Source organism: Schistocerca cancellata, chromosome 3 (assembly GCF_023864275.1).
Source record: "Schistocerca cancellata isolate TAMUIC-IGC-003103 chromosome 3, iqSchCanc2.1, whole genome shotgun sequence".
NCBI lineage: Eukaryota > Metazoa > Arthropoda > Insecta > Orthoptera > Acrididae > Schistocerca > Schistocerca cancellata.
This window is the reverse complement of record NC_064628.1, coordinates 77,317,277-77,339,231: the sequence shown is the minus strand read 5'-3', so window position 1 is coordinate 77,339,231 and position 21,955 is coordinate 77,317,277. Positions and strand designations below refer to the sequence as shown.

At 41.0% G+C, this 21,955-nt stretch overlaps 1 protein-coding gene across 1 annotated transcript in view; it reads right to left on the bottom strand.

Annotated features, from left to right (window-relative positions):
* Nucleotides 1–21,955, bottom strand: part of LOC126177049 (cuticle protein 16.5-like) — a 334,451-nt gene that overhangs the window by 268,669 nt on the left and 43,827 nt on the right. The gene's annotated exons all lie outside the window — the stretch shown is intronic.

Genomic DNA, 21,955 nt, shown 5'->3' with positions numbered 1-21,955 from the left:
TGAAGGCTACGTGTTTCACCATCACCTATCGGAAATTTATTAAATCATATGGGTTGAAGGGGGAATATTCCATGATGTTCCACAACGAATTCTCCTTTGTTTCAATCTAAATTGTCCAATAAAAATTTTTATTGCATTACTTAAATATTATTAATTAAATACCTGAACTGAACAGTGAGTGACTCAGTTAAAAATGAAATGTGAGTACCACATTGCTCGTAGATATGTTGATAAAAGCTTCCATCAAGCCATTAAATGAAACTAAAGGTCACTATAACAGTCTCATTGATTGCTACATACATTACTGTGATTACAGCTGAATAAGCATAACAAATAAATACTAACAGGTGTAAGGGTGCAAAAACATGTACGAAAGAGCTTAGCAAGAGTAGGAGGTTTTGAGGTACAAATGTTATAAAAACTGTGTCCACGAAAATCGCCAGTGATTGCTGAGTAAGTTGAGAGCACAAAGAAAAAACCCATAAAAGAACATGCAAGCACGAGTTCTCTCACCTAAGCTTATTTTGAGTGCAGCTAGCTCGTTGTATCGGTTAATTCAGAAATAAGAAACTCTGACGTGAACAAAATAACTTGGCGGTCTTCTCGTCACGACGTAAGCAAGTGCTTCCCTTGCTTATCACTCTGCTGATACTCAGGTGGAGGGGACGACTGCTGAGAATTGTTAAGTTCAGCCGCAGCGTCTATGATCAGTTCAAAAGCGAAGAAAGCGAAGGCATCTCCCTCTTCAGTACTGAAGTGTAGTCATCTCTCCCTGAAGATCTATGACGAAGTCATCCTCTCCTTCACAAAATCTGGGTGGTTTTGCCAATGCCAGAATTCTGGAAGGCCATACCAGCATGCTTTCCGAGTCCCGACCAATCAAAAGTTTATAGCAGTTGCAACAGTTTCCTTTTTACTAACGAAAGTTCTATGGTTAACCAAAACTGCTCAGTTCTCTCTTTGAGTGCGGTAATAGACAGAAATTCTCACTCATTACAGGTGTGTTTTGGCGTTTTGTCCAATAGAAATGGTTGCAAGTCCACACTCTTGAGTCTCCAAAACTGCTGCAGAATTAACTGTCATAAGCCAACCATGGATGGGTCTCCTTAAAACATTTAAACATCTACGCCTGCGACCTCCTCTACCACTCCCCCCCCCCCGCATCCTCTCTCTCTCCCCCTCCCCCCCCCCCTCCCCCCCCCGCTCCAATGACTATGTTGCATTCTGAGTGTGTTGTGTCTTTCTGAAAGGATCAGAGCACAGAAAGTTTACAACATGCTTGGCACTCTTGGCTGCCACCCCCACGGCGACCGTCCTCCCTCTGGCATGGGTGTGTATGTTGTCATTACGGTAAGTTAATTTAAGTTAGATTAAGTAGTGCGTAAGCTTATGGACCGATGACCTTAGCAGTGTGGTCCCGTAAGACATTACCACCACGGCGACCACCCACGGTTCTCGCATCTGTTGAAAAACAGTGCCCTGTTCACAGGACTTACACTAGGTGATCAAAAGTATCCGGAAACCCGCCAAAAACATACGTTTTTTATATTACGTGCATTGTGCTGCCACCTACTGCCAGGTACTCCATATCAGCGACCTCAGTAGTCATTAGACATAGTGAGGGAGCAGAATGGGGCGCTCCGCGGAACTCACGGACTTCGAACGTGGTGAGGTGATTGAATGTCACTTGTGTCATACGTCTGTACGCGAGATTTCCACACTTCTAAACATCCCTAGATCCTCTGTTTCCGATGTGATAGTGAAGTGGAAACGTGAAGGGACACGTACAGCACAAAAGCGTACAGACCGACCTCGTCTGTTGACTGACAGAGACCGCCAACAGTTGAGGAGGGTCGTAATGTGTAATAGGCAAACATCTACCCAGACCATCTCACAGGAATTCCAAACTGCATCAGGATCCACTGCAAGTACTATGACAGTCAGGCGGGAGGTGAGAAAACTTGGATTTCATGGTCGAGCGCCTACTCATAAGTCACACATCACGCCGGTAAATGCCATACGACGCCTCGCTCGGTGTAAGAGCGTAAATATCGGACGGTTCAACGGTGGAGCAATGTTGTGTGGAGTGACGAATTACGCTACGCAATGTGACGATCCGATGGCAGGGTGGGTGTATGGCTAATACCCGGTGAAAATCATCTGCGAGCGTGTGTAGTGCCAACAGTAAAATTCCGAGGCGGTGTGTTATGGTGTGGTCGTGTTTTTGATAGAGGGGGCTTGCACCCCTTGTTCTTTAGCGTGGCACTATCACATCACAGGCTTACACTGATGTTTTAAGCGCCTTCTTGCTTCCCACTGTTGAAAAGCAATTCGGAGATGGCGACTGCATCTTTCAACACGATCGAGCTCCTGTTCATAATGCACGGCCTTTGGCGGAGTGGTTACACGACAATAACATCCCTATAATGGATTGGCCTGCACAGAGTCTTGACATGAATCCAATAGAACACCTTTGCGATGTTTTGGAACGCCGACTTAGTGCCAGGCCTCGCCGACCGACATCGATAACTCTCCTTGAAGAATGGACTGCCCTTCCCCAAGAAACGTTTCAGCCCCTGACTGAACATATGCCTGCGAGAGTGGAAGCTGTCATCAAGGCTAAGGGTGGGCCAACACGATACTGAATTCCAGCATTACCCATGGAGTGCGCCACGAACTTGTAAGTCATTATCAGCCAGGTTTCCGGCTACTTTTGATCACATAGTGTGCGTGACTAAATCTTGGCTTTTAGTAGAAACATCTTTATAGCCCGTGCGCCTTCGTCCTCTCAGAGCACTCATGTATTCTCATAACTGGCTAGCCGTTCCAAGTTGCAGCAAAGTACTACAAGGACATGGCTCCATACAGAGTTAATGAGTACAGTACTACTTAGATTTCCAGTCATTGGTGATCGATTTAATTGTGTACATACCTTAATGCAGCAATAAACAGATTGGGTATCCTGATCTGGATAAAGGTTTATTAATAAGATTTTGGAGAAAAAACTATCCCATAACACTGTCTACCTTATTTCAGATAAGATTCCAAGATCCGACCACTCGAGTGATGTATATTTACCGCTAACAGTCCAATGCGCCACCTCTAACTCTGTGTATTAGAATCTACCACTGGTAATAGCTACGACAATACAACAGGCATAAACTTCAAAATCAATAAGCAAAGAGTCACGAAAAAAGACCGTAGTCAAATTTCCACAGAAACGAGTGTAATTTATTGGCTTCAATGAAAATGTCGCCAAGTCGCTCTCTTTCGCTGAATCGGCTATTGAGCTATCTTCTAGTCTCTGGAACCTAAACTGAGGTCTCTGCTTAGTGAATGTGTGTTCACTCACTACATGGCAGTATTCGCATAGAAAATTGGCATGACTTCACTCGAAATCCAAGTGCGAGCACAGAGACACACTTTCGGATTTTCTTTATTTCTTGTACTGCAGCAAATAAGCGGTTGCTCACAAAAGACCACTTTCTCTCGACTTCTGGAATAAACTACGAAAACACCATCTTCACCGCAGTAGACACACAACTTCTGCTTCCTATGAGGATGCCGGCCGATTCTTCCAGTTTACAATAACCCAGAACGCTCCGCAAATTATTTAACATTTAGGCCTTCTAGCAAATCAGAATTAGGATCAGAATGTAAGCATTTTCCTAGGCCTTTCCTGCTCTCACTCTAGTGTTTCTGTAAAGTGGTGTTTCTTCGGAGGACTTTTACATGTGTCTTTGCAGTGGGTGGTAATAAGCACCAGCCATCATGAGGAAATTTCTCTCGTTTAAAATCCACCAACTCGTCTCCGACTTCTTCACGTTTAGGACTAGCGAAAGACCGGTCTATCGTCTTGAGCACGAACACTAAACCCTTACCCCTGCAACCGAAAACTGGCGGAGGCGGCTAAAATAGAGGACGCGGCTAGTAATTACAGGAGGCCAGTAAGTAATAGTAACACGTTACACGATGTCTGTGTTCTATGCTGGGAGCAATGAACAACAATTTCATATGTTCCTGGTTAACTGTTTTCTAAATTAGCCCAGACATTTATCGTACAGCAGTGTCAAAACTAGTATGTCTTCTGAGGAGTAACCGGACAAACACTGCGTATTCGGACATGTGTGGTCGAATAACCAGAAGTGTAGCGGCCGTATAGAGTGCTACAGACAACAGATTTTCTCTGTGTGTGTGTGCGTAGACGAGGTACCTAACACGAGCTACTCGACATAAATGTAAGCCGTTCTAATCCTGGTGGTGCAATAAAATACTACGATTGATATTTGGTCAGCAAGAGGAGGAGATACAGATTATTAATGAACGTGCTAGTGTCCAAAACCTATCCGCAGTGAGAACTGTGGCATTTGATGCTGGTTTGTGCTACAGATGGGGTTATCCTGCTTCGATTTTATGCTGGCATCGGACAGGGTGGGAATTTAAGGAGATGGGACCTGGAAAAACTGAAAGAACCAGAGGTTGTACAGGGTTTCAGGGAGAGCATAAGGGAACAATTGACAGGAATGGGGGAAAGAAATACAGTAGAAGAGGAATGGGTAGCTTTGAGGGATGAAGTAGTGAAGGCAGCAGAGGATCAAGTAGGTAAAAAGACGAGGGCTAGTAGAAATCCTTGGGTAACAGAAGAAATATTGAATTTAATTGATGAAAGGAGAAAATATAAAAATGCAGTAAATGAAGCAGGCAAAAAGGAATACAAACGTCTCAAAAATGAGATCGACAGGAAGTGCAAAATGGCTAAGCAGGGATGGCTAGAGGACAAATGTAAGTATGTAGAGGCTTATCTCACTAGGGGTAAGATAGATACTGCCTACAGGAAAATTAAAGAGACCTTTGGAGATAAGAGAACCACTTGTATGAACATCAAGAGCTCAGATGGAAACCCAGTTCTAAGCAAAGAAGGGAAAGCAGAAAGGTGGAAGGAGTATATAGAGGGTCTATACAAGGGCGATGTACTTGAGGACGATATTATGGAAATGGAAGATGATGTAGACGAAGATGAAATGGGAGATACGATACTGCGTGAAGAGTTTCACAGAGCACTGAAAGACCTGAGTCGAAACAAGGCCCCCGGAGTAGACAACATTCCATTGGAACTACTGACGGCCTTGGGAGAGCCAGTCCTGACAAAACTCTACCATCTGGTGAGCAAGATGTATGAGACAGGTGAAATACCCTCAGACTTCAAGAAGAATATAATAATTCCAATCCCAATGAAAGCAGGTGTTGACAGATGTGAAAATTACCGAACAATCAGTTTAATAAGCCACAGCTGCAAAATACTAACACGAATTCTTTACAGACGAATGGAAAAACTAGTAGAAGCCAACCTCGAGGAAGATCAGTTTGGTTCCGTAGAAATACTGGAACACGTGAGGCAATACTGACCTTACGACTTATCTTAGAAGAAAGATTAAGGAAAGGCAAACCTACGTTTCTAGCATTTCTAGACTTAGAGAAAGCGTTTGACAATGTTGACTGGAATACTCTCTTTCAAATTCTAAAGGTGGCAGGGGTAAATACAGGGAGCGAAAGGCTATTTACAATTTGTACAGAAACCAGATGGCAGTTATAAGAGTCGAGGGACATGAAAGGGAAGCAGCGGCGGGGAAGGGAGTAAGACAGGGTTGTAGCGTCTCCCCGATGTTATTCAATCTGTATATTGAGCAAGCAGTAAAGGAAACAAAAGAAAATTTCGGAGTAGGTATTAAAATCCATGGAGAAGAAATAAAAACTTTGATGTTTGCCGATGACATTGTAATTCTGTCAGAGACAGCAAAGGACTTGGAAGAGCAGTTGAACGGAATGGATGGTATCTTGAAGGGAGGATATAAGATGAACATCAACAAAAGCAAAACGAGGATAATGGAATGTAGTCGAATTAAGTCGGGTGATGCTGAGGGAATTAGATTAGGAAATGAGACACTTAAAGTAGTATAGGAGTTTTGCTATTTGGGGAGCAAAATAACTGATGATGGTCGAAGTAGAGAGGATATAAAATGTAGACTGGCTATGGCAAGGAAAGCGTTTCTGAAGAAGAGAAATTTGTTAACATCGAGTATAGATTTAAGTGTCAGGAAGTCATTTCTGAAAGTATTTGTATGGAGTGTAGCCATGTATGGAAGTGAAACATGGACGGTAAATAGTTTGGACAAGAAGAGAATAGAAGCTTTCGAAATGTGGTGCTACAGAAGAATGCTGAAGATTAGATGGGTAGATCGCATAACTAATGAGGAAGTATTGAATAGGATTGGGGAGAAGAGAAGTTTGTGGCACAACTTGACCAGAAGAAGGGATCGGTTGGTAGGACTTGTTCTGAGGCATCAAGGGATCACCAATTTAGTATTGGAGGGCAGCGTGGAGGGTAAAAATCGTAGGGGGAGACCAAGAGATGAATACACTAAGCAGATTCTGAAGGATGTTGGTTGCAGTAGGTACTGGGAGATGAAGAAGCTTGCACAGGATAGAGTAGCATGGAGAGCTGCATCAAACCAGTCTCAGGACTGAAGACCACAACAACAACAACATCGGACAGCATTATCAGACGCAAGGAACATAAACGCATCAAGGTACTTAGTGGAGCTACTCGCAGTGGCAACCCGTATAAAACATAATAGGTATCCTTGCCACTACAAATAGGAATCAAATCTAGGTTTTCCGATCGCTATCTATATTATCTTTGTCAGTAACAACTGGCTGTCGTCATGTTAGCAGAGATCGTCCCAAAGTCTGCGATGCTAGAAGCGTCAACACATTTTACGAACAGTTATTTTACACTTTAAATACCAGATTGCACTGAGGAAAAAGGGAAACTGTGTTTTGTTGTTTCAATATATTCCACTGTGTGGATGTGAAATACGGACTGTGGGAAAATCAAAACAGAAGAGAATAGAAGCATCCGCTGTGTGGATGTGAAACGTGGACTGTGGGATAATCGGAATAGAAGAGAATCGAAGCATTTGAGATGAGGTGCTACAGACGAAAGTTGAAGACTAGGTGGACTGATAAGATGAGGAACGAGGAAGGTTTGCGCAGAATCGGGGGGGAAAGGAATATGTGGAAAACGTTCACAAGGAGGAGGGATAGGATGATAGGACATCTGTTAAGACATCAGCGAATGATTTCCATGGTCCTAGAGGGAGCTGTAGAGGGCAAACATTGTAGAGGAAGACAGAGATTGGAATACACCCAGCAAGTAATTTGAGGATGTATATGGGAAATGGTACTCTGAGATGAGGAGGTTGGCACATGAGGGAAATCCGTGGTGGGCTGCATGAAACCAGTCGGAAAAAAACTGATGACTCCAAAAAATAAATAAAATAAAATAGAATAAGTTTTACTTGACATAACACTAAGACCGTTGTCCAACAAGAGTGGCGCATTGTAAGAAGAGAGTACGTGTTCTAGGTTTCACGCAGATGCTGTTCTGCTGCTGTGCCGATAACAGATGCATCACAGTGTGTGTGTATGTGTGTGTGAAATGGCGCGACAACTGCAAACGAATTGCAAACTAGAAGTATGAGGGACAGTACATTTCTTGTGGGCAAGGTGGCTATATTGCACACAGATTCACCATTAATTACTGGCGGTATGTGGACCAACCGTAGTGAAACAGTTCCAGTAATTTGACTAAGGCCGTAATCAGAGAGCGACTTCAGCGGTCTTTGCTTTGCAGACGAGCATATCAGTAGGTAGTGTTCATTCCGTCGTCCGAGTTCGTCTGCATTATTTTAAATTGTGCTCACGTTGGGTTCTGCGATCACTGTAACCTGCAAGGAAATGCGCAAGGCTTACGGGCGTCTCTGGAATTCCTTGAACGTTACTCCGTGGAAGGCAACGATTTCCTAAGCCCCACCATTACAGGCGATGAGACATGGATCCATCCATCACACCTGCAACAAACAGAGCGTCCATGGAAAGACACACCTCATCGCCTTCGGCGGAAGAAATGAAAAGTTGCAGAGCAGCTCATGGGCACCGTTTTCTTCGACTGACCAGGACTTTATGGCAAAAGGCACGACCACTAATTCCGGTACGTACTGTGCAACACCGACATCGCTGCGCAATGGCGCAAAGAACAAGAGTTGTAGAAAATTAAGCAATGACAGTGTTCTGCTGCACCACAATGCAACACCCCACACTACACGCACAACACAAGTTGCATCAACGTTTTCCTTGAAAGGTTTGCAGACAAGATCCTGCACCACGTGATTTCCATATTTTCGGCAAGTTAAAAGAACATCTGGGTAGCAAAGAGTTTTTCCAACGATATGGACGTTCACACATCAGTTTTCGAATGTCTCTGTGACCAGGGAGCGGATTCTGTCGTCGAGGAATTGAACGACTGTCAGAATGATTCGGCTGTTGTTTGCAGAGACTTGGTGACTATGCTTAGAAATATTGTCATGGATCTGTGTCACTTTGAATTGTAGGTCAGCAATCAATAAAGTTTACTTGTCATGGCACAATAATGTGTTACTTACTTTCTGAAGTGCCCTCGTACGTTATGATGGGACGGCAGTACGTCCTTACGAGTATGAAACTGAAATTCATGTGTTTTAATATTTACTTCATTTAGCCACTTCCGGGTGCATTATTACTAAACTCGAGTCACGGATCAGGAGCAAAAGGTAAAACGCACTTAAAATGTATTGTGCACCAGAAGTAATGAAAAATCTCAAAAAAGTCTCTGTTGTTAGTGGCCCTCTTTTATTATAGTATTATAAGATAGAGTACTCCAAGGTTACAGTGAAGAAGTAGGTACAAATGAGGTATTTAATAGGTTTGAGAAGATAATTGTAATCGTACAAAATAGCACTGGCAATGATTTAATAAGTTTAGTTAGTTGTTACAAGTTCGTAGGCTTAGTTAGTTGTTGTTCCACACGGCGTATTGGTGATTACCGTCATGACGTGCAGCGTGTCAGTTCAACAAAAGTTACATATATTTCATTTTAATATGCAACATGTTTCCATAATAACGATACAAGCGTTAAGGGATCAGCTAGAAGGACAAATGTGACGACCTGAGACAATAAACTCTGATCTACTGAGTCGAGAATTCTAAGAGAAATTGAGAAAATTTTCTAACTTACCTAAGGCCTGCTGGCGATTACGAAACTGCAAGTAAACATTTTTTGTAACATTTTTTCACTTGCACAACTTGTACAAAGGGTCCGTTTGACGTAATTTTGAACTTACTAAATTTGCACCCTTGTCAGAGCTCCTAGTGGTTCTGCAATGAAGACATTCCACGTACTATAGTTATTCATTCGCATTTGAATTATGACTGTGTAATCTCCCCCCTCCTTCCTTCTTCCATCTATTGTCCACATTAAACAATGACCAGTCCAAGTAATTAACAAGCAGAGTCTTTTATGAAGATTTTGGAGGAGCGAAGAATACAATAAACTTCCAAGTTTACTTAGCTTGTCATGTTGAGATGGCTCCAGATCTTTTTGTCTAGGCGTCTGATTCTTGAAGCTGAAAATCTAAATCAGGTCCTCACGGTTGGTTTGAACTAAATAAATTAGAAGATTGTTGTTGCAGAATTTTTTACGAAAATATGTTTTCTACTGATTTTCCCACACTTCAGTATATCATTAACAAAACCGAAATTACATTGTTCGCGCCCATTATACAAAAATTCGTCCGATCACATCAGAGGCAAGCTTACGACTCTCACAATCAGCGTAAATAATAATATTCCGAAGGGTTTACAATTTTGATTAAAAATGAATTACTACTAGTTTTTGTTACATTATTAATTTCGATTATTATTTCATAAATGAGCCCAGAAACAAACATAATAAACAGCACAGGATTGCGTAATTAATAATAGAAATTATAAGTGTGCAAATAATTCGTAATTTCAAATGTTTCTAAAAAAATATTTTAAATTGTACATTCAGAGCTAGTACTTACCGATTATAGCATCGAAACTGAAATACCTTATAAAATAATTCTTTTTCATAAATGTTAGCTTGAAATATAACATATTGAGTATACAATTATATCAAAGTTTTCAGAAAAACCACTGTGATGATGCTGACCTGACCAAAATTTGAAAAAGTAGTACAGGTATCGACAACTACTGTGGGGGTAATGCTAGAGGACGATGTCCGGTTACAATTAGTACGTAACTTAATAAAAACTAGATAAGATCTGAAATTCTCGAAAATGTATTCCGGAATTAACCTACCTCGTCTGTTACATGAACAGTCTTTACATGCAGCACAGACACTACCCTGACAATTCTCTATGCGCACTGCATCATTTCAGAGCGATTACGAAAGCATGGACAAGACACTGTTGCACAGAGCGTTCAGCTTGACGGGTATAAACAGTCAGTGTGTGTGTGTGTGTGTGTGTGTGTTCCATCGCTGTAGATTAACCTTGAAAGTAGGCCAAGAAAAGTATTATAATCCTCTTGTGTCCGTTATGTGACTAATAGAGCTGTCTGTCATTGCGGAACTTCGAACACGGAAGTATTCGACAACTAAGCTCTGCAGGAGAGTGGGTTCTTGTTTCTGTGGAAAGGAAAAGAAAGGAAGATTAGGTTTTAACGTCCCGTCGAATGCGGAGCGGCTGGTATAGTTCCACAGCAAAAGGTGGCGAATATCGGACCATCAAGATGGGAAGACTCGCGTCGCAGTCATCGATAGTGTGTGGAGAGAACGAAAGTGATAGACACTGGCTGGGCTACCGTCACGAAGTAGCGATGGGCAGTGAGCCCCCATGATTCTTCCAAGACTAAAACTGCACGGCTAAGTGGCCGACTCTTTGGCTCCAACTTTTCTCTAACGGTCTAGTTCACTGACCTTTGGAAAGTGTTCTACTTCTCTTGCGCTGATTTTCTATGGTTTCTCATTGGTTTGTTCAGTGTACATTCTGTAGCCAAGGGAGTGTGGCGTTACAAAACTATGGCTTGCACCAAGTCTTCTCGGCGCTGCTGTGTGAATCCGCCAAACAAATGCTGAAACACGGCGATCAAAATTTCCTTTGTTTGGCTGCCACGAGCTTCTATACATGGAAAATTTCGCTCCGCAATAGACAGGTTCCTATTGACTACTATCTTTTGTGTAGTTTTTCTGTAGTTGTTACCCCTTACTGCTGTCTTTCTCCAGGGACGGACATTTCCTGTGTCCAGATATACGCCTTAAAGCTTAAGAGCTTAGAGGCTTATTAAGCTGACTAATATCTAAAACGAGTTTCCAGGAAGTCCCGTTTTGTAGAGGCGGAATGCTTTTCTTTCTCGTGAACTATAATTGCTTGACTAAATCAAACATAGTGTTTATACCACATACAAACAGAATCACGTGATAAGGGAATTACTGTGTCTGTTGCGTCTGTAAAAAGTCTTACTTGGAACAAACACGTTTCGTTTTATTTAAAGCATCTTCAGCGCTTAATTGAACAACTTTGGGTTTGTCCTAAATCGGATTAGTGATATCATAAAAACTTCTCATGTTTAAAATAAGTGTTTTATACTGTATTTCTCACGTACAAAAGTAATTTTAAACTTGAGACTGTTTATGTCGTCGCTAAACCGATTTATAAACAAAACCAAAATTGATACAGTGAACACTGAAGATATTTCTCACAGTAGCAGAAGACTAAATAACTTCGACTTTTCGCAACAAAAATCGAATCCGGGAGGTAGGCCTCAAAAACGAAAAGACAAAACGTAAATATAATCACCCGCATATTAAATCACTTCAGGCTTCAGCACATAAACACATTTCTGTTGTGGGAGTACAGAGCTACTACAAACACCGTTTGAAGGCTCGTTCGGTAAAGGTCTAAGTCATTCATTATGTTTCCCGACATAATAAAAAAATGGCTCTGAGCACTATGGGACATCTGAGGTCATCAGCCCCCTAGAACTTAGAACTGCTTAAACCAAAATAACCTAAGGACATCGCAAACATCCATGCCCGAGGCAGGGTTCGAACCTGAGACCGTAGCAGTCGCGCAGTTCCAGACTTAAGCGCCTAGAACCGCTCTGCCACAGCGGCTGGCTTCCCGACATAATAGGTGATAGGTTGCGGGATTACAGCCAGATGGCGCTTACATCTTGCCACGATATTTCGGCTGTCCAGCTATTTAGCCGTCTTCAGGTAAGTGCTTCACTCAGGAACAATCACCTAAAGATGGATGAGTGGTTGAGAGCCAAAATATCGCGGTTAGATGACAATGCTATCCGGATGTAATCCCGAAATCTCATAAAATAGGTCTACTTCACGTGAAACAGAAGTCCGTTGTGAATTGTACTCAGGATTTTACAGTTACAAGTGCTTCGCAATGAGAAATACGAAGGGCGTGATTGACGGCATCTCTTAGGATCCCTGAGCTCAGTTGTATTAATAACCGAAGAAAACCTGGATCACAATTTCTTTTATTGATGACTGTCAGTTTCGATCTGCCCCGCAAATCATATTCAAGTCTGGTGTCGCAAGTGCAGTCAACAGTAGTTCGAATGACGTACGTAAATATACGAAGGATGTCACATCGTTTGCGCATTTTCCTTAGTTTGATGTCTTTCGTTCAAACGGCCATGCCACAGTGGTAACGCCAGTTCGTCAGGTTACGGAAGTTAAGCTAGCACTTGGATGGGAGACCTTCCGGTCTGACGAGCGCTGTTGGCGAGCGGGTTGCACTCCTAAACTGACAACGGCAGGGAGAGCGGTGTGCTGACCACATGCCCCTCCATATCCGCATCCAGTGACGCCTGTAGGCTGAGGATGACACGGCGGTCGGTCAGTACAGATCTCTTTCGTAGCCCTGCTGAGAATCTGCACTTGCCACGACAGACATGAAGGCAGCGTCGATCTAAACCGGTATCCGTCAATAAAAGAAATTAGGGCTTAGACGATGGTTTTCATATGCGTATTAAAACGATATGAACAAGATGGTACTCCGACATATTTGCTTTCTATAACCCTGTCAGGTGCCACATATACTCTAACAACTGCACTAAAGTTTACCCATTTTCTGTGCGTGCGTGTGTGTGTGAGAGAGAGAGAGAGAGTGAGAGTGAGAGAGAGTTAGAGAGAGAGAGAGAGAGAGAGAGAGAGAGAGAGAGAGAGTGGGAGAGAAGGAGATATGTAGGGAGGCTAATTAATAACTCTTTCTAGCCAGACTCATTAGTGCTGTTGTTTACATTATAGTAAGCCTTAGGCAACTGCAGGTGATGGGTAAAATTCTTTGGCACGAGGCACGACTTACATTACAAATGCTATAAGAAAACAGCTTAGACACATTTTGGATGCAGTCAACATTAACAACGTCGTAATAGAACCAACAGCCTGGAGCGTGGTTATGTAATTAATAATATTAAGGCGGGACTAAACACAGTACAGGAACGAACGGTTTAGTATTAAAAACAGAACGATGGGAGTAGTATCTTGTTTGGCGGCATGAACGCTACGGGTTCAGTATATTGCGATCCATAGACAGAAGCGGGAGAGATGTAAGGCGATTTTTACCTATTATCAAAAGTATGATAAATAGAATAATAAGTCAATATTCTGGCATAAATGCTTCAGCTTTAATCAGTTGCGATCCGTAATGTCTCTCTAATGAACTGTGTATCGTTATATGCACTGACGCTTCACTCCTACAGTGGTTGTTAAAAAAGATCACTTAACACAGAACGTCTTCAATCTTCAAGTGTCCTAAACTTGTGGCCAGAGATTGTTAGCTGACATATAAGTAACTGTGAAAATGCACATCGTCTTATTAGACACAGTGCTTCACCAACGTTAAAAAAATCCTCCACTTTGAGCAACTAGTCAAAAAAGTATATTATGTTTCTACTCTTTAACAGTGGATATAAATTTATAAAAAGTGAATCAGGTGATATCGTGTGTGTTCGAGACGTAAGAGTCTGTTCTCAGCCTTAATTCGTTATACAACACGAATACAGGCCTACACGTATATTACACAAGCTTAGTGCCCGCTCCCTCCCTCGTGTGGACTGCATGATCTGCACAGATCTTTTGTTTTTGTTCAATCGAATTTTTATGTTGTTCACAAATCGCAACACTTTCTAAACTTTCATGTTAAATAAGGTCATAGACCCACGGTCTTTTCCTAATGTACTCCTAACCAAACAGCGATTTTGGTAGTTGAAGTCCAAGGTTTCTTGTTAACTGTGCCTTTTGCGTTCTTGTAATGGAAGTGGTGGTAGTGTAGGTAAACAGATTTGCTTCATAAAATTACGATTGCAATAGTACTACTAAAACCAATCTCTGTTTAGGGGCGACGGTGAGAACGTTTATCAATGTAGCATAAGAAATGATGTTTTATAGGGGGCAGTTCGTAAGGTTCCGTAGTTTTAGCTACAAAACTGCCATAGTAGCGATGTATTTTCAAAAAGCCTTTCATCTCCTATTTCAGCCCCTTAATCTTAAACAATGACTACAGTATAAGATTCACACCCTTCCCAAATTTAAAGTTTCTATCCTTGGCGCTTTGGGCTGAGCGATAATGGGCGAGTGAAACAGTCTGACCCTATTCCACCCCTTTAAGGATCGAATTTCGAAAAAAAGTGAAACACCTAGTTTTTCGTTTCTTACTGAGAAGCCAAATACCAGTTGGATAGACATATATCTAAAAAGGCTTTCACAATGAAATATTTTCATTAAACATTGCACCTTCCTATTTCACCCCATTAGGGGTTGAATATCCAAAAACAGTGAAATGCGTATTTTTTTATTTTTAATAGAGAAGCCAAATACAAATTTCCATAGATATGCGTGCATAGTGAAATGTTTCTAAAAAAATTTCATCCCCTATTTTATCCCCATAGGGGTTCAGTTGCCAAAAACAATTTGAACATGTGTTTTTTATTTCCAGCTAACAAGTCAAAAACCAGTTTTCGTAGGCCTATCTTTAAAAATACTTTCGTAGTTCTTTAATAATGAATTATTTAAAAAAAAAACTTTCGCCTATTATTATACCTCTATATGGGTTAAATTTCAAATAGTACTGAAACACGTTTTCCTTTATGTTTGATCGAGGAAAGAAATACTGATTTTCGTAGATCTGTCTTCAAAATTGCCTTAATAGCGACATGTTTTCAAAAATCTTTGATCCACTATTTCACCCCCTTATCGGTGTAATTCTGAAAAATCGCTTATTAAACGGCGCCAACAGCGTAAGATCAACACTCTCTCCAAATTTCAAGTTTCCATCCTTAGTGTTTTGGGCTGGGCCATGATAACTCAGTGAGTGAGTCAGTCAGTCGGGATGTTGCCTGTCTTATATATAGAGATTTCTTGCTCCTAAATTTTTTTGATTGCCTTGCAAGGGGTAATCGAAGGTGTAGGTACACAGATTTTCTTCATAATATGAAGTTAGGATTGTGATAGTACTACTAAAACCAATTACTGTTTAGAGGCGTCCTTGAGAGTCTACTAATGTACCATTCAGAAATGATGTTTTATGAAGGACGGTTCATAGGTTCTCGTTGCTGGGTTAATGATTGCCTTCATCGTTGTTAAAGCACCAGTAGAATACTTGAGACGCCAACTACTTTACTCATACTGTTACTAGTGCAGGGCTTGTGACATGCTGTTACCAGGATGCACTCTGTGAAGTATTTCAATTGCTTCAGTTACTCCTTGCCACCGTTCCTATTACATATGCAAATCACCATGCGTGAGCGTAACTGCTGCCGTAGTGAAGCTTGTTAACAAGGTTGCTAATGGAGATGTGAAGAACCACAGAGAGTTGAAACCGGCGAGTCGACATCTTGCAGCGGTTCGAAACTAGCTGAAGATTAACATTACGACTCAGGAGCTGTAAAAAAGCTGGCGGTAAAGGCTATGAGCACTACGTTAGTATTACGTTGATATGTCCCCGAAACTAAAAGTATGTTTTTCCAGTAATACGACACATTAGGTTCCATTACGCGGTTATTAGTCTATTACTGCTAACAAAGGGAGGTCCCACGGAATGGGACTGAGTTTTGAAACGACCCTATACTGTGGTGTAGACTATGGATCCAAGTACCATATCTTGCAGCCATTCACCCGAGAACGGCCCCCATATGTGGGTAATCAACGAAAAAGTATTTCTCGCTATCCATTCGAGCCTGGAACAAATTATGATTCTGGAAAGGCTCCGTACCTTGTAGTCAAGACAGTTAGCTGAAGGGTGTGGGTTCTAGTATCCTCAGTAGCCAAATAAATATTAAAGTCGCAATCGAAATCAGACTCATTTTAATCATCGTATAAACTTTTTTATTTGCTCCCATTTTTTCATTATTATTTTGCATTTGGATTCTTTGTCCATGTACTTTCATTATTATGTATTTATTTCGATTAAATTTCTTAATTTTTATCATTTTATACTTTTGCCCATAAAGGGAAGGAAGAAATGAGAGAAAACAGAAAAGTCATCAGGTTTCTAACTTATCTCTGGTGTTCAGAGAAAGTGATGTGAGCTCTCTTTTTATTCGATGTCTCATACTACAGAACTGTACCCTGGATATTTATCGAGTAGATGTCTTCAGTAGAGGTTCTAAGTAAAAGCAATATGATATTTGGTTATCAGTAGAAATGTCGTTGCCAGTGTACCTTTCAGTATGAATTAAGTGAGAAAGTCGGCTGTTGCTCCTGCTGCTGATCCATCTAGAAGTAACTAGCAGAACACAGAAATGTAAATATATGCCGGCCGCTGTGGCCGAGTGGTTCTAGACCCTTCAGTCCGGAACCACGCGGCTGCTACGGTCGCAGGTTCGAATCCTGCCTCGGGCATGGATGTTCGTGATGTCCTTAGGTTAGTTAGGTTTAAACAGTTCTAAGTCTAGGGGACTGATGACCTCAGATGTTAAGTACCATAGTGCTTAGAGCAATTTGAACCATTCTGTAAATATAGAGGATATTGGTTTTTGAAAATATGATTTTGTAAATACTGATTTAAGAAATGGGAAGATATTCAGGTAATATTGTCACTGCATTGCTAGGTCATGCGCAACTTGAAAGCGTAAATTTTTAGCATGGTGTTTCTTTATTAGTACGGGTCATTTAGTTCGATTCTCGAGACGATATTGAACAAAAGCATCTGCTCACATAGTTTGCACTCAGAGTTTTAGATTGCCACTCTTTTACCATTTCAGTAACTAATTATGTGTCAGAATTGGATTTTTTTATATGAAATGGATTTTGTTAAGATTATTGTAATTGTTAGGGCATCAGAGGTCCACAATTCAGTTTTTGAATACTAGTCTCTTGTACATTCGTCAGTAAGTTCAATTATTTCCACCGTCTCCTCACGAAACTTGATTGCTTTCACATATTTGATTCGTTTAGATGTCTAATGGATCCACCTTCTTCAGTGAGGATGCGTCCGACCTCGTGCGGGAATCTCAGAGTAGCGGGCCTGGAGGAAATGGACAGGGACTGGGGATAGATGGCGCTCGGTGGGGATGGGGAGAGGCCGTGAGGCGTGTTGAGGTAGTCCGCGCAGCTACGATAACACTGTGTCTCGGATGGCACTGTGGTGCCTAGTACGTAGGAGATCCGGATTCGAAACCTGGTCCCGTACACATTTTCACTCGTCGCCGCTGTTTCCACATAATGTCATGATCCAGCTGACATCAGTAACCCCTTCCCTTCCCTTCCATTTCTCACCCCTCCACCTGCAATTTACATTCAAACTACAAGTGGCTTCGCACAATGAAACGTGGACAACACAGAAAACTTGGCAATTATGTTTCCCTAAATGTATGGGTAATTCACATTCGATAATATGCGGATGCTGTTTCAGACGTAGCTTATTTTATGCGCACATTGGATAGGGAGAATGGTGTTGACAATTCATTCAAACCCACAAAAAATACCACAGTAGAATTCAGAAACGCAAACTATAAAGGAATTATAGATGTTCACCTACTACCAAACAATTGACTAGGGAAGAAAAACAGGGCGAGCACATGTACATCAGTGATCGAAGGAATGTTGTTGTTGTGGTCTTCAGTTCAGAGACTGGTTTGATGCAGCTCTCCATGGTACTCTATCCTGTGCAAGCTTCTTCATCTCCCAGTACCTACTGCAACCTACATCCTTCTGAATCTGTTTTAGTGTATTCCTCTCTTGGTCTCCCTCTACGATTTTTACCCTCCATTCTGCCCTCCAGTACTAAATTGGTGATCCCTTGATGCCTCAGAATACGCCCTACCAACCGATTCCTTCTTCTAGTCAAGTTGAGCCACGAACTCCTCTTCTCCTCAATTCTATTCAATACCTCCTCATTATTTATGTGATCTACCCATCAAAGGAAAACGTGTTAAATTCTAAAAAACCCAAATATGGTGAAACTCCTTATGCACGTCAGTATTGGTTTGGTTTCAGTTTTATTCATGGCAACATAAAGCAATGTTTTGCTTGTGTGATGGCCATTAAAGAACGTGTGGCAGATTCCGCCATAACTACTATACAAAGAACTGAAATTTCTCAACTCGGGTAAAAACATACCTGGAAAGACAGCAATAAAACCATTAAACGCAATCGCTTAAAGCGAAGATATATTCGTTTAAACAGCTCCGGATGACCTTCGATCAGCTACTGTGCCACATGATGTGGTCACCAACAGTGGATCGCGAATAAGACACGAGCATACATACGAGGGTTGAATGAAATGTAGTGCCTCCACCTACGTTAATTGGGTTTTGATGGGAATATTTTAATAAATCAAACGCAGAGATAATCCTTAGAAGGTGATCTTTAATTACCAATATTCACTTTTCCACATTATCACCAGCCAATTGGATATATTTCTGCCAACGGTGAACAACTTTTCTGAAGCCGTCGCGAAAGAAGTCGCAACCACAGTCTCACAGTACTCTCAGCGTCTTCATCAGAAGCAAAATGATGTCCCCGCAGATTGTCTTTCATTATCGGCAAAAGGTGGAAGTCAGACAGTGCTAAATCTGGACTGTATGGAGGATACCTTACGGTGGTGATATTCAATATCTGAAGTTCTGCTGTGGTGGCACGTGAAGCGTGTGGTTTGGCATTGTCATCCTGCAGGAAAACATTTCCCTTTTCCTTTCACATCAACACAATCACCATAAACTGCTTTCTCTGATGAATCTCCTTTGGGGTGACACCCTCTGCTGTCAAGAAGAAATCGCATTGACCGACCGTGTGCGCAGGGTTCCATACTTTACACTGTAACAACAAAACCATTCAATGCTAAGGCTTAGCGCAAACTGGAGCTGTAGAGAATAGGCTATGGAACAAGCCAGTACCTGCTGCATACCAATGCTGCCAGCTGTTGAAGAGTTACAAAGGTGGAGACATTACTTTTCAGTCAACCACGGTATTAAAATCAAACGAATGCTTATAAAAATTATTTTCACATTTTCCAAAACAAACAAATATTTAAATTTAGAGGTAAGCTAAATAACTACAATGTGAAGCATCGACGAAACTTCCTGAATTCAGGTAATAGTATTCCTAGAAAGCCGGCCATGAAATGATTAAATGCAATCGCAATATATTGTGTTAAGCATTTCAGAATGACCTTTGATCGGCTACTGTGCTGTGAGACTGATGTACGAGCATATACATTAAAACCATATGAATTTTGATACAAAAGGATTTAACAGTTTTATGAACAAACACATATGTGAATTTAGAAAAAGGATGAAACATGAAACAAGAAGTTCGCTGATCTTTAAGTGCACATGTGAACATACTTTTACAGGCAGTCCTTCTCCCAAAGACGTCTTCTTCATGCGAAAATGGATTAACTGTAACTAAAAATATAACAATGAAAGTCACTACAGAATTGTAACACTTAAGTGAAAAGCAGTTGGAAGTACTATATGCTAATCATCCATAAGTTAATTTCGCCAATTTTACAAATTGCAAAGCCTTATGGTCCGATTACACCTTAGTTACGGAACTGAAAAGAAACTGCCTAAATTTGTTACAACCGCACATTGTGGCCAAGGCTTCGATTTCAGTGATCGAATAAGTTTTTTTTCCACGTTGTTAAGACTCGGTTTGCCACTTCGATTGTTCATGGGACAATCGCCCAGTCTTGTTCAAATTCCTGAAAGAAAGTCACGCCTAAACTATATCGGGAAATGTCCCATGAGAGACAGAATTCGTTGTTCAAATCAGAGAGAACCAATACGGGAGAAGACAACAGAGCTCTTTTTACTTCTTCAAACTCTCTCTGTACCACATCAACACATTTCCAAACTCTCTCTTTCCCTGTGAGACTAGACAAGTAGTATAGTGTTTAATTTTACATTCTAATGGACATTTACAAAAAATTATGAGATCAAGAAATGTTTGAATTTATTGTTTGGAATGGTATACAGAAAACTATGCATGTAATTTATCTCTGCGCAAATCACCTCGATCGAGAAAACGTGGCGTAAAAAGTTTAGTTTTTCTTTTTCGCCCAAAGTCAGTGTTACTTAAATGCACAGTGACGCTGTGCACTTGAAATGCTTGAAGCAAGGCATCTAAAGTTCAGTTGTGCCCTGCTCAAGATCTATCAACTAAGAACACATCGTTGACATAGAACGATTTATTTATGCTCTGACTAAAGGATTACGACGTTTAATCCTCGAATACTTTCCCAAACAGAGAAAACTTCCCATAACACAGAAAGGCTGTGCACTCCTGACAGGAGGAGTCTATTTCTAGCTGTCAGTAACTTCGTCTCAACTCGACTGAAGTTAACACCTTAACCCTGTGCAATCTTCGCAGTAATCCTCTGAAATCTCAAGACAGTCTGTCTCCATTTCAATGACGGTGTTAATCTGTCTTGAGTCTAAGAGCAGCCATATTTATCTATCCCCTTTTGTTTCGCAATGCAGTGGACTGTTATATGCTCACTGACAGATGTATAACACCTTGTCCTAACAATGACTGAATCTCAGCTTCGACTGTATACACGGACAGTATCGGATAGGGGCACATTAAGAGCTTTCAATGATGCTTCACCCAAAATTGGTAAATAAAATTTTAAACTATTCCCATCAATTTAGAAAATACGCACCTATTTGCTTGTAATATTTCACCTAACGCTTCTGCTCAACCCGCGCTTCTATGTACTATGCTTATTTGTTAATAAGTTTAGACAACTCTTTTACTTTGTCATTTTCACTTCGTGATCCTATGGTGATGTATAATTCACTCCTCGCTCATACACTTGAGTTTACTATCATGTTAAGGAGCTCACTCAATCAATCATCTTTATTTATATTGTCCTCGAATGTTAGTGAGACTACAAATCATTCACATTTACCACGACGCAACTTTCTTTCAAATCAAGAACAAGAACAGTCTATAACACTCCTAACTGCTACTGCTATACCATAACCTTAAAGTAGGAGTCAGTTTGCAAAACAGAACTATTTTGCTATAGCAATTATGGTATGAAGCAACAGATCTGTGTTACCCTCTGAGAGGAATTTTGTTATGTTGACCGTGTTGTTCCTAACGGAGGTGGCTTATCGGAAATGAAAGTCAGAATTACGTTAATATTTGAACAGTAACAAACGAAATTTTGTTTATCTGCACTGTTTAATTGATAAAGAAAACGGTCGCCAGCCTAACTAGGCAAGAGAATGATTAACATTCTCGTTCAAGAAAATAGGTATAAGTAACTATAACGGACAAAACACAACCTAGACTTGGCCACACGCGAGTGCAATGAACGCCGACACACATATGTTTTAAGGTTGAAGCTAACAACTGGAGCAGCACAAAAACTATTTGCAAAATTATAACACGTACAGAAAAACACTATCACTTTCAGGGTTTACACAAACTGAGTGGTCTTTATACTGTTAATATGCACACAAGAGAGATAAACACTTAGTGATCATGAACATATAATTTCCTACTATGCAGTTTTCTACTTTTACTACCGTGAAACATAAAATTAACATTAATGTAAGATACTGA